Raw genomic sequence first — 15,576 nt, forward strand, 5'->3', positions numbered from 1 at the left:
CACCTAACTGTAAATCAAGTTTAAACTGCCTATCAAAGATATAAAAGTTTTAAGATTCCTACCTATCTAAAAGCCTATAATAAATCTAAAATAAAGAGAAAGGAAAGGGGACATCGTTTGGAATAAATACACCTTCCAAAATCTTCAATACCTTGTATGTATTATTTGTACCTTGACATAGCATGCACATCTCTCCACAGTTCCTACAAAGATCCCAGGAACAAACATCAAAGCTAAATCTTTTCTATCTTGGCCCTATATCTATCAGAAATCTAAACGTTTCTTTCTACAGGTTTTACCTACGCAAAATTCAACACTTTCTTTCAAGCCCTATTTATTAGCGATTTAAACGTATCTGTTTGGGGATCCCCTTAATTTTTTAATTACTTATATAAAGATTATTTAAAGACCTAAACTCCTTTAACTAAAAATTTACCTCTTATCTATGTAAAAGTCTAAGTTTCTTTAATAACGCTATCTATATAGAAATCTAAATATTAGCAGGAAAAGGAATGGAATATTGTATGTACAGGATATTGTACGGGATATGCCTTCTCTCGTTGGTGTTTCGATGGTATCTGAAACAAACTCAAATCAGAAAAAAATTACAAAAAGATTTTACGAAATACAGTTATAATTCACTGCAGGTAAAGCTCAAAAGCTGCTCCGTGATTTTTAGCGCTTCTCGTTTAAACATCTCTTCTATTCATATTTCATTTATACTTTTCAATCCATATTCCAAATTCCACCGATCCATTCTTGAATTTTTTATGTAATATTTATAACTTGAACTGCTATTTATATATATATAAGTGTATATCCTAGAAGTTAATAGATCTACAACAAACTCGTTTATTTTATTAGTACATATAATACAAAAAGTGTAAAAACTGAGAAAGAAACATTTTATTAGACATAAAAAAAAAATGAATAAATTACAAAAATAACTCATAGTCTTTTATTATATATCCATCATTTTATTATATTAATAAGAATTATGCAAATTTTCAGCAATTTGAATTTAAATTTGGTTTCGAAAATATATATTTCAATTTTGATTCGAAATTAAATATTTCAATTTGAATATCTCAATTTAGACATCATTGAAAATGGGAAATTTATTTTGAATACATAGATGAAAAAAAGGCGATTAAAGTCACAGTTTGTTTTATTCATTAGTCCATTTATACTTTCTTTTTATAGAATGAATTTAACTTTTATTGTTTTGCATTAAAGATTGCTGACGATTCTATCGTGTTCGTTTCTTTCATTTCAATGAGTGTGTGTGTACGATTGGATATGTCCTTTTCTGTATAATTTCCGTTGCATCATGTAATTTTTGTATAAATTACCGAGAAAGACTTTTTTAAGAATTCAAACTCTTCTACATTTTATTGTAACTTGTTTTCGATAAAGCAAAAAGATAAACTTTATTGTTAACGCGAAGAATCGACCACCATTCACACATTTTCTGTGCAAAATTGTTGACAATAAACGATGATAGCGAATGAACTGATTTATGCACAGCAAATTGAAAGTCATAAAATTATTTCGTTTAATTAGTCAAAAATACTATGGACGAAAAAGTTAAAACTCTAATAACGAACAGTCACTGTTAGTCTAATTTTTAAACTAAAATAATGAAAATAAATGAAAATATTGAAATAAAATCTTAATGATGCTTCATTATTATTACCTTTATATTTTGATATTATCATTATATTTATTATGATTATTTTACATTTTCTTTTCGTTTAGTAAGAAATTTTTACATCATATAGCTCAAACATATTGATATATCAACTCTCATTTTTCTTGAAATGCAATATATATATATATATATATATATATATATATATATATATATATGAAGTAAAATGATTTATAATAATTTTAAATAATACAACAACAAATTAAAAATATTCATCAGTATCGAACAGAGATATTGTTCAACAGTATTTCCATGAACAAACGCCCAGAGGGATGCTGAAAAAGAAATAAATCCAATAGTCAGAAAAGCGATCCACTCGATAGAATCCCGAACAAACTGCGAGTGGAAAATATTTTTCTATTTCGCAACGCTAATTTACTAAATCCATAATCATAAAATAGACGTTTCTCGAAATAAATCGCGAGGAATACTTTATCACATTTATGATGCTATTTAATTTGTTAGTGACAAAAAAAAAAAGCAAAAAAAGAAAGAAGAATGAGAAATTCGCGGGAACATACACCGCAGTAGGGTGTTTTAATCATTCACGCAACACTAATAAATACTAATTTATGTACTCATACTTCAACATACGCAACACTAATATCGAGATGTCAAAGTGCAGCTAGATTCGAAGCTGCTGATGCTCTACCACCTTTTAGCAACTATCTTCGTTGCATCAGGTGATCCAGGAACAGGTTTCCACAATCTCAGTGAAAGAAGTTTGGGCATTTCATAGACGCAACACTACGTATAAGAACGCGATCATTCATCAACGCAACGCTAATCGGGAAAGTTATTAAAACAATCTCGATGAAATATATCGCAACGCTAATTCTTAAAATGAATCTAATGTAATGTTACTATTTATAAATGGAAAGAATAAACTACAACTATGCGCGATGGCCGCAAATCGCAACACTACGAAATTAATTTAAAATTAACGTCATTTTAATTCGACTTAAAATAAAATAAAACGCGACAAATTCAAATTCTATTCTTTAATAAATTCTAATAATTATTCTCAATAGAAAATACTGAGTACAATCGCGACATCTTATAATTCGCAACACTAAAGCAAACGCGGTCGTCTTTTCATCGCAACGCTAATCCAAACGGAAGTGAGTACTTTCTCGCAAACTCTAATTGTTAACGCAAAATTTGGTTTCGCAACTCTAATTGTTAACGCGAAATTTGAATTCGTAACTCTAATTCAAACCGTAATTAATCACTCGCAACGTTAATTGAAAAACTACGATTAGCCCAACATGGCAACGGGCCGACGTGTACGTCGGCAAACAAACAAATCAATACTACTACAAATACTAAAGCGAGCACAGTGACGAAGTAGTAACAAGAATGACTTCCCATGCTTTGGATGACCCAGAGGATGGGGAGTCATTAGTAGTTGTACTTGAGTGGCAGTTTGCCGGGCCTCTTCGGCTTATAGCCTCTTCTTTCTTCGGGCGCAATGCCCGCTGAAACTTACATCTAGGCTCGAGACTTTCTAAATCGCAAGCCAAAAAATAACGTATAAAGGTGAAATAAAAACATAAATCGCGGAAGCTGATCCAAGTGCACATGGATGAACAACGATCATATAAAGATCGCTGTAAGTTCGCATATGCATGCTCCAGCAATATTAACGTTCGTTTCGAAACCGACTCGCGACCACGACCGCGAAATTCAAAAAATCGATGGGCAAAGTTAGAGACGATGACATGCTCCATTCGTGCCAACTTTACCGTAGATTATTCGAATGAAATTTCCTGAAACAGGTTGGACACGCGAAAACGCGCCTACCCGACGGGAGACTGTGCTAACCTGCCCGGCCCTACCTACTTATAGTTAACATTCATACCAGAAAATATACTATCTATCCTACCCGGAAACCTATATTTAAAATTAAAAAAGTAGCAAAACAAGCACACCAACACATTCACTCCACGGTTCTCACACATAACTCGGGCGCAAAGGCCTACACTACAGAGACGTCCCGGGACGCCTCCGACACCCGAGTTTGGCATACAACATGCACACTCTAATGTTACGTACCATTTTCCTGAAATCGACTGACGAAGGCTAGTGACCATTGCGTAAAACGTGATAAAACACGTCTGAGGAAATGATATCGTTAAAATAAATGTAAGTAAACTTGGAATTATAATTGTAATTTACGGCAATATTTAAAGCGTGGTTACACTTAATCGCGTGGACGATATTATCACAAATTGCGATTCTATCGAGACGTAAATTGAATCGATATATGTCTCGACATTTTTAATATTTGAAGTTTTAACGAATGAGAAAAAGCGACGCAATTCCACGGCCTAACAACACACACACATAATGTGGAAAATACGTCGTGCACGATACACTAACACATCGTCAGTCGCTTACAAATTATTATAAAATCAGTGGTCATCGTACTCATTGCCTTTGTCTCACTCAAGTAGCACCTGAGCACGTGAGTGAGATGCTGGCATTGAATACGGAAGGGGTTAAACCTGAAAATCCTAACTAAAAAACGTATTAGTGCATCTAATTTGTATGTAACGGACTAATCTTTCTTCATTTTACATTTTCGAACTTCATCTCTATTACTATCACTATATAGTCTAGATTATTAATTTAATAATTTACCAAAATACTAATATTGAATTTATTTATAGAAAACAGCATAAATAAGATCAATGCAATATAATGATTCATTTAAATAATTGACTCTATGAGCTATTGAAATTTTATTACAAAAGAGACAAATTGACAATGAATAAGAAATTTATTTAATAATTGGCTCAAAGTTAGATATTATTGCAAACAACCTCAGGCAATCCCTTCGTCAAAGCATATTTTCGAAAGCGCAAAGGCAGTGTTCAAAACTTGTTGCTTTGATTCCAAAATATGCCTGTCGCGAAATTTCTTCTTGCACATAAAATTCAATGCATTTTTCTACGGCAGGACTGAAATTTACTATCTCTATATGTATATTTTAAATTAATACTCAAATTAAAAAATGAATGGCAAACAATTAAATCCATCGTAATAATACCATCAGAGAATAGAAGGTGAAATAAAAAATGACTTATTATCATTATTATTTAATATGCAATAATTGCAATTTTCAATGCAACGAAGTCGAAGGGCATCCGACTCCATCGCTACGAAATATTTAATTAAATCATTGCAACTCTCTGTACATATACATTTTTAATACATTCCAACTTTAAAAGTGATTATAGTGAACATACATGCATATCTTCAATCACAAATATTCAAATTAATTATTAATATAATATCGTTTTTATCAGTTAGTACCATTATTAATATTGTTAATATAAAATTTTTCAGTATCATGTAATTAACATAAACAAAAACGCGATGTGCAAGAAGACCTGAAATAATCCTGAACTAATAAAATAGAAATAGAAAATGTTACTACTCACGGGTATAATAAATACCCGCGTTCGCTGTGCTCGCAAAAAATTCTACGTAATACAACTAGTCACCCGTGCCGATTCGGACCTTTCGTCCTACGACATGGTTGGATGACCAGAGGAAGAAAAATGCATGCGACTCGCGATAAGATGCGAGGGACGTAATCATCGATGCTGTGATAACCCAGGGAAAGTCGTCGTGAAGACCGCCATCAAGGAGGAGCCATGCAATCCCATCATAGAAAAAACTATAACAATGCATGGAATATTATAATTTGCTTTTATATATGACGTTAATTAATTGAAAAATTTGAAGTAGTGGAAGATTAGTCTCTATAAATCTCTATTAAAATTTTAATGACAATATTCAAATCAGGAGTAGCAAATTGAAATATAAGCAATGGAACTAAATGAAGTAGAGATTACAAAATTACTTACATTCTTGGCTTTTGAAGCCCCACTAGGTCTTTTTCAGGAAGCAGGAGGAAGAGGAAGGAGTGATAAACCTTTAACAAAAATATGGTATTCTTATACATAAATGAATAATATATGCGTGAATAATTTATTTTGAAAACTAAGTAATGATTCAGCAAAAAATTTTAGATAATGTAATATGAAACTCTATGAAAACCTTGAATCAGGCTTGTTTTTTCTAACATCAGGCTTTGTTTCTTTTAATAAAATTAATCGGAATACAACATGCAAAGATACTTACATGCTAATTCAAAACGAATTTTGAAGCATCACTGCGTCCTTCCCGAAGCACAGGAAAAGGTAGAAATTATGAAAAACTGAAACAAAACATATGAAACATTATAATTTGTTCTTAAAAATATATCGTTCATTGTTAAAGAAGTCTAAGGTAATGAAAAATAAAACTCTATTCAAACTTGAAATTTTAATAACAATAAATATTGAAATCATGTTAAAATCTAATTACTATTAAAATGAATGATGATAATCTAATCATTTCTGAAGCATGTTAAATACTTTTATTTTGTATTTCAATATTATAAGTTCTAGATTTTATGCCAATGGAAATTAATAATAGTTCGAACAAGCGAAAAATAAAAAAAGAAATTAGTATAGAAGATACAGAAATACTTACATTCTTGAGTTCCAGGAGAGGCTGTATCCTCTTGCGAAACCTGCGACTCTACTACCGAAAGCGAATGTTTAAAAAGAAAAAAAAAGAAAAGACTATTAACACGTCCGTTTAAGTAACATTCGACGAACACACTGAGTCTAATTTCGCGTACAAGTATTATAATTGAATTTATAATTATCAAGAGCTATTGTGCTCTAGAAAATATGAAAAATGTTATTACGTAGCTATCGACCACATTGCGCGCGATCACAAACATTCTCTGAAAAAAAGTTGCATTAGCAGGAAGATGGGGAGAGGAAGGGGGCAGGGTGTTTGTTTACGAAATACTGCTGTTTTTTGAAATGTATATACTCTCCATATACGGAATATTATTCATTCTTTGCGGACGAACAGATATTACAAATACACATTAAGAAAATGGGATATACGTGTAATATTTCAAACATTGTTTATGTATTACGAGATATCTTCAAATATATTTTCAAATTTATTAATATTCTAAAACATAACACCAATTCTTTCTTTAGAAAGAATTCAGTTGTGAATGTTCGTTTTCAGAGTTTGAAATATGGTTTCGGCTAATATATTATGTTGTACTTTATAAAGATTTGACAATACTTGTAATAAATTAAACTTTCTCGTTTAAACATGTCACAAGTGTTTAAAGTGTATATTTAATCTTGCACAGAAATACGTTTGAACACGTCTTAGAAAATAATAAACTTATTTTCTCATTTCAATATACAAAAATATAATAATTTCGCAATAAATTGTTTTCTAATAACAATTAAATGATTTGCATAATTTGCTATATATTAATATAAAAACATTAATTAATTATTTGATAGTATATCCGATTATTAACGATAATCTATATACCCGAAACATTTTTATATGTGAACAGTTCAAATGTGATTTCTTTAATCTCTTTTTCTTTCATCTTAATATTTTCAACAAATTATGCAACTATTTATAATATGGTGTTATTATATGCCAATTGTAAGCTGTATAGCAATTATTTAGTAAATGTCGATTACTATTGATCCAATAAAAAGAGAAAATAACTGTGTACGTACGTTTGCTTTGTTATAATACCTCAATCATTACCAAATCTGCATGAGAAATCAACGACACGATTTACTAATAATCATTTATGACGTCCATCTTGTATCAGTTCAAATTATCGATTGTTAATCGCTTGTGGTGTCCGTGATGTGAACCCCTATTATTTCAGTCATGTGACCAGCCAATAATCTATACAAAAGAAAATCAACAATTTCAAATAAATGTACGATAAAACCAACAATTTACAATAACGAAACCAATTATAGTGAAATAATAGAACCCAAATTCTACCTCAAAGATTGGTAATATGAACGATCAATAACTGTAACTTGCCAAATACGCAGTCAGTGATAAAAGTAAAAGAAAATTTCGGGATACTATTTAATTTTACTAAGATTATAATCAATAACCGATTAAATACGAACTACTACTATTATTACTATTTGAATGAACCAGATAGACGTGTAGACAACATCTAAACTATTAATTTACAACATTTAAGCTATTAATTTATAACATTTAAACGTTTAATTTACAACGTTTAAGCTATTAATTTATAACATTTAAACCATTAATTTACAACATCTAAGCCACTAATTTACAATATTTGAACTGTTACTTTATACATTTAAGCCATTAATTTATAACATTTAAACTATTAATTTTTAACATTTAAGCTATTAATTTACAACATTTAAGCTATTAATTTACAACATTTAAGCTATTAATTTATAACGTTTATACCTCCAATTTACAACGTTTAAGCTATTCATTTACAACATTTAAGGTATTAATTTACAACATCTAAACCATTAATTCACAACATTTAAGCAATTAATTCACAACATTTAAGCTATTAATTTACAACATTTAAGCTATTAATTTATAACATTTAAACTATTAATAAACAGCATTTAAACTATTATTTTATAACATTTAAACTATTAATTTATAGCATTTAAACTACTCATTAATGACATTTAAACTATTATTTTATAACATTTAAACTATTAATTAACGACATTTAAACTATTAAATAACGACATTTAAACTATTACTTTATAATATTTAAGCCATTAATTTATAACATTTAAACTATTAACAAATTTAACTATTAATTAACAACATTTAATTATATAATTATTAATAATTAACAAATATTATAATATTTAAGTCATTAATTTATATCATTTAAACTATTATTTTACAACATTTAAGCTATTAATTTACAACATTCAAGCTATTAATTTATAACATTTAAACTATTAATAAACAGAATTTAAACTATTATTTTATAACATTTAAACTATTAATTTATAGCATTTAAACCATTAATTAATGACACTTAAGCTATTAATTTATAACATTTAAGCAAATAATTAACAACGATTAAACTATTAATTTATAACAATTGAAACATTAATTGACAACATTTAAAACATTAATTTATAAGAATCAAACAATTCTTCCAGAAATCAATAAGTCTCTCGCTAATAGCCTAATAGATCGACAGATTTAACGAAGAAATACCTAACCGTGATTACAGCCAATTAGATCATATTATTCGCTACATAATTAATAACTGTATCACGTACAGCCATGCTGGCGGTATTGAAGAAATAAAGCCATTTTATGTTACAACTATAACTTGATTTATAATTATATGTTATAACTATAACTTATATGTTATATGTTATAACTATAACTTGAGAAGAATTAAAAAGGTACCTGACTTTTAAATAAGCATTAAATAAGAATTTTAAATATCGCAAACAGTGGTGTAGGTTTTATTGCAGAAAAAAGAACATTTCATTTTTTAATTAGCACGAGTAAATGAACGAATATCGATAATATAATATAACGCTTAATATGAATGTTATCTGTCTGATTATTTAATACCTTAATTAATTTCACAGTAACATTATGGACTGCCGTTAGGCTTTTTTTCCCCTTTTCGTTCAAACTAATTGATAGTCGAAAACTAGTATTAAAGAAGTGTGAATTTAGTCTTAGCTTGCAGAAACTATTAAAATGATAAAAAAAGATTTCGTATTAAATCGTTAAAGACGGCAATTTACGATAAAAATTAAGAAATTGTTCAATTCGATTTTGTTAAAATGGAAAAACCGCCTCCTGCTATGTCAACAAAACGTTACCGTTTGATCAACAAACCGACACCTTGTCAAGTTATATAAGGAACACGGAAGTCGCGCGCGAGCTCTATTGTGCCTGAAATTCCGGAGAGTGAACATCGAAGAAGAACATAAATATAAGGTAAGTAAAAAAAAATATCAAACAAAAACATTGCAACCAGTAATTTATAACGTCTAAACCATTAATTTACAACACTTATGCTATTAATTTATAACATTTAAGCAATTAATTTATAACATTTAAACTATTAATTTACAACATCTGAGCCATTAATTTACGACATTTAAACTTTTATTTCATACATTTGAGCTATTAATTTATAACATTTAAGCTATTAATTTATAACATTTAAGCTATTAATTTACAACATCTAAGCCACTAATTTACAATATTTGAACTGTTATTTTACAATGTTTAAACTGTTATTTTATACATTTAAGCTATTAATTTATAACATTTAAGCTATTAATTTACAACATCTAAGCCATTAATTTACAACATTCCAACTGTTATTTTATACATTTAAGCCATTAGTTTATAACATTTAAACTATTAATTTATATCATCTAAGCCATTAATTTATAACATTTAAGCTATTAATCTAAAACAATTACTCCATTAATTCTTAACAGTTATACCAATAATTTATAACCACATTGTCGCATTAATTCAAAGTAATTATGCTCTTAATTTATAACATTTAAGCCATTAATTTGTAACTCTACATTCATTGATTTAAATCAATACCATCAATTCGTAGTGAGTGAATTAATGGTTTATTTTGTTTTATTTTATTAACGAAATATATCAAGTCTTTGATAATTTTCCATTTCTGCTCAAAACCAAGGCGACAACACCATATTCATGGAATCAAGGAAGCAAGTGCAATTTAAAAGAAGGCAACGAAATCTTATAATTTGTCCATACGCGCTACAATTGGTACCTCGCATAGTTTCGTTTCTTCGATGATAAGTACAAAATTCAAGTACGATTATGCGGATCCACGTACTACAGCTATTCCAATTAATAAATTTCAATACACGCCACTTCTTTATTCTAAAATAATTTTACATCTCTGCTTCCAATGCTTAGAAACTCATTATGTAAATGGGACCCGAAAGTAGTTACCTCCTCGTGGTGGGTCCCGGTAATTGGTATCGTTTTCCAAATAATAATACACCAAGTACTATTTTGAATATTAGTATTATTATTTGAAAACGATATCAAGCTAAAAACTACATGAGTATAGTCTGGTCTTGATCATCCAAAATAGTTTTGGTGATCTAGACTGGACTAATAACCCCCCGCGGGGGCACCGTGGGACATCGTGGGACATCGTAGGACACCGTGGGATGCGAGCGTTTTAGCCTTAATTAATCATAAGATAGATACCTATGTTATGTGCATTGTAAGCTCATTCTGTACAAAGATACTTATCTATCTTGGAACGAAAAATAAAGATCTCGTCTCTCTTGATCCCCTCGCTTACCACACTGGAAAAATTGTTCCCTCGATATATCGGTTCACGGTCGCTCAGTTCTTTCAAACCGTAGCGTGACGTACTCGTTCGCGCGTATTCCGGGTACGTGCGGGTCAACGTGTACTGGACAAATCTTTGGATTCGTAAGTCGCCCCAAGCACACCTCTGTGGTTAGTAACTGCTCGAAAACTGCCCGTCGTTTGCCTCGAATCACGGGAGTTGTCATCGCACTGGTGATACCTGAGATCCGCAATACTGTCCGATTGGTACTTCGGTACTCGGGCAGAGACCTGCATTTCACGTCCTCCGTAATCCTGTTTAAGTGAAAAACTCGCGGGCGGGGGGACCCCACTGTTCAGTTGGGGTAATGCCTTCGTAATCCTGTTCAGCGGTCCCTCCTCGTGAGTGGACCCCACTGTGCAGTTGAGGCCTCTTGCCTTCGTAATCCTGTTCAGCGGTCCCTCCCCGGGTACTCACTTGTTTCAGTTGGAGTGTGTTAAATTGCAGGCCTGTTTGCTGGGTCACTAGTATCATCGGTCTTTGCCATCGACCGTGATAAGATCCAGACTACTTGACAGGTATCGAGAGAAGGTCAATGCTTGGGCTTTCCGCTGAACCTTAGAGTTATCTGGTACACGGGAGTACGTCGCGTAGGTTTGTTAGTTCTTTCGAGAGATCGCGATCTCGTTCGCTTCGGGCGCGCCGCGATTTTTTCCTTTATCATCTGATTCATCGGGCATCTTCTTGTTTTCCCATTTTTAAGGGAAACTTATTGAAATCACGTTATATAACTTTTCAATATCTTCAACATCTTATAGCGTCGCAAAAGTAGAACGTTAAACAGTTTAGTACAGCGACTCGTATGTCCCTTCTGCAAGACACGAAATGGTATATACAGTGTCAGTAGCTTCATTTTCTTCTTTTCGTTCCAAGTTAGATAAATGTGTCTTTGATACCGAATGCTGCCAGTAGGGATGCGAATTATTGTATAATATTTGTACTGATCGATGTAATCGTTGTGTGGGAGATAGATGTTGCGTTACGTATGCTTTGTTCTACGTTTGTAAAGATTCATGTAAGCGCTGCGTTGGAGATATGTGTTTCGCAGTTAGACTACGAAACAACTATTTCTTTACGCAGGCCCATGGTCAAGTAGAGTCAAAACTCGACATTCTGCCGGTAGGTTGAATGTCGAGATCGATGTGTAGTGTTAAATAACCCATGGGCGGGTCTCGTGCGTAGTCACCTCCTCGTGGTGAGACCTGGTAATTGGCATCGTTTCTCAAAAATTAATCAGTCGATTAATCTTTGGAAAACGATACCAAGCCAAGAACTACGCAACAGTCCAGTTTGGATCACCAAAAGCCTCTAAAAGAATTTTGGTGATCTAGACTGGACTAATAACCCCCCGCGGGGGCACCGTGGGACATCGTGGGACATCGTAGGACACCGTGGGATGCGAGCGTTTTAGCCTTAATTAATCATAAGATAGATACCTATGTTATGTGCATTGTAAGCTCATTCTGTACAAAGATACTTATCTATCTTGGAACGAAAAATAAAGATCTCGTCTCTCTTGATCCCCTCGCTTACCACACTGGAAAAATTGTTCCCTCGATATATCGGTTCACGGTCGCTCAGTTCTTTCAAACCGTAGCGTGACGTACTCGTTCGCGCGTATTCCGGGTACGTGCGGGTCAACGTGTACTGGACAAATCTTTGGATTCGTAAGTCGACCCAAGCACACCTCTGTGGTTAGTAACTGCTCGAAAACTGCCCGTCGTTTGCCTCGAATCACGGGAGTTGTCATCGCACTGGTGATACCTGGGATCCGCAATACTGTCCGATTGGTACTTCGGTACTCGGGCAGAGACCTGCATTTCACGTCCTCCGTAATCCTGTTTAAGTGAAAAACTCGCGGGCGGGGGGACCCCACTGTTCAGTTGGGGTAATGCCTTCGTAATCCTGTTCAGCGGTCCCTCCTCGTGAGTGGACCCCACTGTGCAGTTGAGGCCTCTTGCCTTCGTAATCCTGTTCAGCGGTCCCTCCCCGGGTACTCACTTGTTTCAGTTGGAGTGTGTTAAATTGCAGGCCTGTTTGCTGGGTCACTAGTATCATCGGTCTTTGCCATCGACCGTGATAAGATCCAGACTACTTGACAGGTATCGAGAGAAGGTCAATGCTTGGGCTTTCCGCTGAACCTTAGAGTTATCTGGTACACGGGAGTACGTCGCGTAGGTTTGTTAGTTCTTTCGAGAGATCGCGATCTCGTTCGCTTCGGGCGCGCCGCGATTTTTTCCTTTATCATCTGATTCATCGGGCATCTTCTTGTTTTCCCATTTTTAAGGGAAACTTATTGAAATCACGTTATATAACTTTTCAATATCTTCAACATCTTATAGCGTCGCAAAAGTAGAACGTTAAACAGTTTAGTACAGCGACTCGTATGTCCCTTCTGCAAGACACGAAATGGTATATACAGTGTCAGTAGCTTCATTTTCTTCTTTTCGTTCCAAGTTAGATAAATGTGTCTTTGATACCGAATGCTGCCAGTAGGGATGCGAATTATTGTATAATATTTGTACTGATCGATGTAATCGTTGTGTGGGAGATAGATGTTGCGTTACGTATGCTTTGTTCTACGTTTGTAAAGATTCATGTAAGCGCTGCGTTGGAGATATGTGTTTCGCAGTTAGACTACGAAACAACTATTTCTTTACGCAGGCCCATGGTCAAGTAGAGTCAAAACTCGACATTCTGCCGGTAGGTTGAATGTCGAGATCGATGTGTAGTGTTAAATAACCCATGGGCGGGTCTCGTGCGTAGTCACCTCCTCGTGGTGAGACCTGGTAATTGGCATCGTTTCTCAAAAATTAATCAGTCGATTAATCTTTGGAAAACGATACCAAGCCAAGAACTACGCAACAGTCCAGTTTGGATCACCAAAAGCCTCTAAAAGAATTTTGGTGATCTAGACTGGACTAATAACCCCCCGCGGGGGCACCGTGGGACATCGTGGGACATCGTAGGACACCGTGGGATGCGAGCGTTTTAGCCTTAATTAATCATAAGATAGATACCTATGTTATGTGCATTGTAAGCTCATTCTGTACAAAGATACTTATCTATCTTGGAACGAAAAATAAAGATCTCGTCTCTCTTGATCCCCTCGCTTACCACACTGGAAAAATTGTTCCCTCGATATATCGGTTCACGGTCGCTCAGTTCTTTCAAACCGTAGCGTGACGTACTCGTTCGCGCGTATTCCGGGTACGTGCGGGTCAACGTGTACTGGACAAATCTTTGGATTCGTAAGTCGACCCAAGCACACCTCTGTGGTTAGTAACTGCTCGAAAACTGCCCGTCGTTTGCCTCGAATCACGGGAGTTGTCATCGCACTGGTGATACCTGGGATCCGCAATACTGTCCGATTGGTACTTCGGTACTCGGGCAGAGACCTGCATTTCACGTCCTCCGTAATCCTGTTTAAGTGAAAAACTCGCGGGCGGGGGGACCCCACTGTTCAGTTGGGGTAATGCCTTCGTAATCCTGTTCAGCGGTCCATCCTCGTGAGTGGACCCCACTGTGCAGTTGAGGCCTCTTGCCTTCGTAATCCTGTTCAGCGGTCCCTCCCCGGGTACTCACTTGTTTCAGTTGGAGTGTGTTAAATTGCAGACCTGTTTGCTGGGTCACTAGTATCATCGGTCTTTGCCATCGACCGTGATAAGATCCAGACTACTTGACAGGTATCGAGAGAAGGTCAATGCTTGGGCTTTCCGCTGAACCTTAGAGTTATCTGGTACACGGGAGTACGTCGCGTAGGTTTGTTAGTTCTTTCGAGAGATCGCGATCTCGTTCGTTTCGGGCGCGCCGCGATTTTTTCCTTTATCATCTGATTCATCGGGCATCTTCTTGTTTTCCCATTTTTAAGGGAATCTTATTGAAATCACGTTAGAGTTTATAACTTTTCAATATCTTCAATATCTTATAGTGTCGCAAAAGTAGAACATTAAACAGTTTAGTACAGCGACTCGTATGTCCCTCCTGCAAGACACGAAATGGTATATACAGTGTCAGTAGCTTCATTTTCTTCTTTTCGTTCCAAGTTAGATAAATGTGTCTTTGATACCGAATGCTGCCAGTAGGGATGCGAATTATTGTATAATATTTGTACTGGTCGATGTAACCGTTGTGTGGGAGATAGATGTTGCGTTACGTATGCTTTGTTCTACGTTTGTAAAGATTCATGTAAGCGCTGCGTTGGAGATATGTGTTTCGCAGTTAGACTACGAAACAACTATTTCTTTACGCAGGCCCATGGTCAAGTAGAGTCAAAACTCGACATTCTGCCGGTAGGTTGAATGTCGAGATCGATGTGTAGTGTTAAATAACCCATGGGCGGGTCTCGTGCGTAGTCACCTCCTCGTGGTGAGACCTGGTAATTGGCATCGTTTTCCAAAAATTAATCAGTTGATTAATCTTTGGAAAACGATTTCAAGCCAAGAACTACGCAACAGTCCAGTTTGAATCATCAAAAGCCTCTAAGAGATTTTTGGATGATCTAGACTGGACTGCACCGTGGGACACCGTGGGATACCGTTGGACACTGTTGGACACCGTT

This window comes from Bombus flavifrons, chromosome 13 (assembly GCF_040668555.2).
Source record: "Bombus flavifrons isolate JBK064 chromosome 13, iyBomFlav1_principal, whole genome shotgun sequence".
Lineage (NCBI taxonomy): Eukaryota > Metazoa > Arthropoda > Insecta > Hymenoptera > Apidae > Bombus > Bombus flavifrons.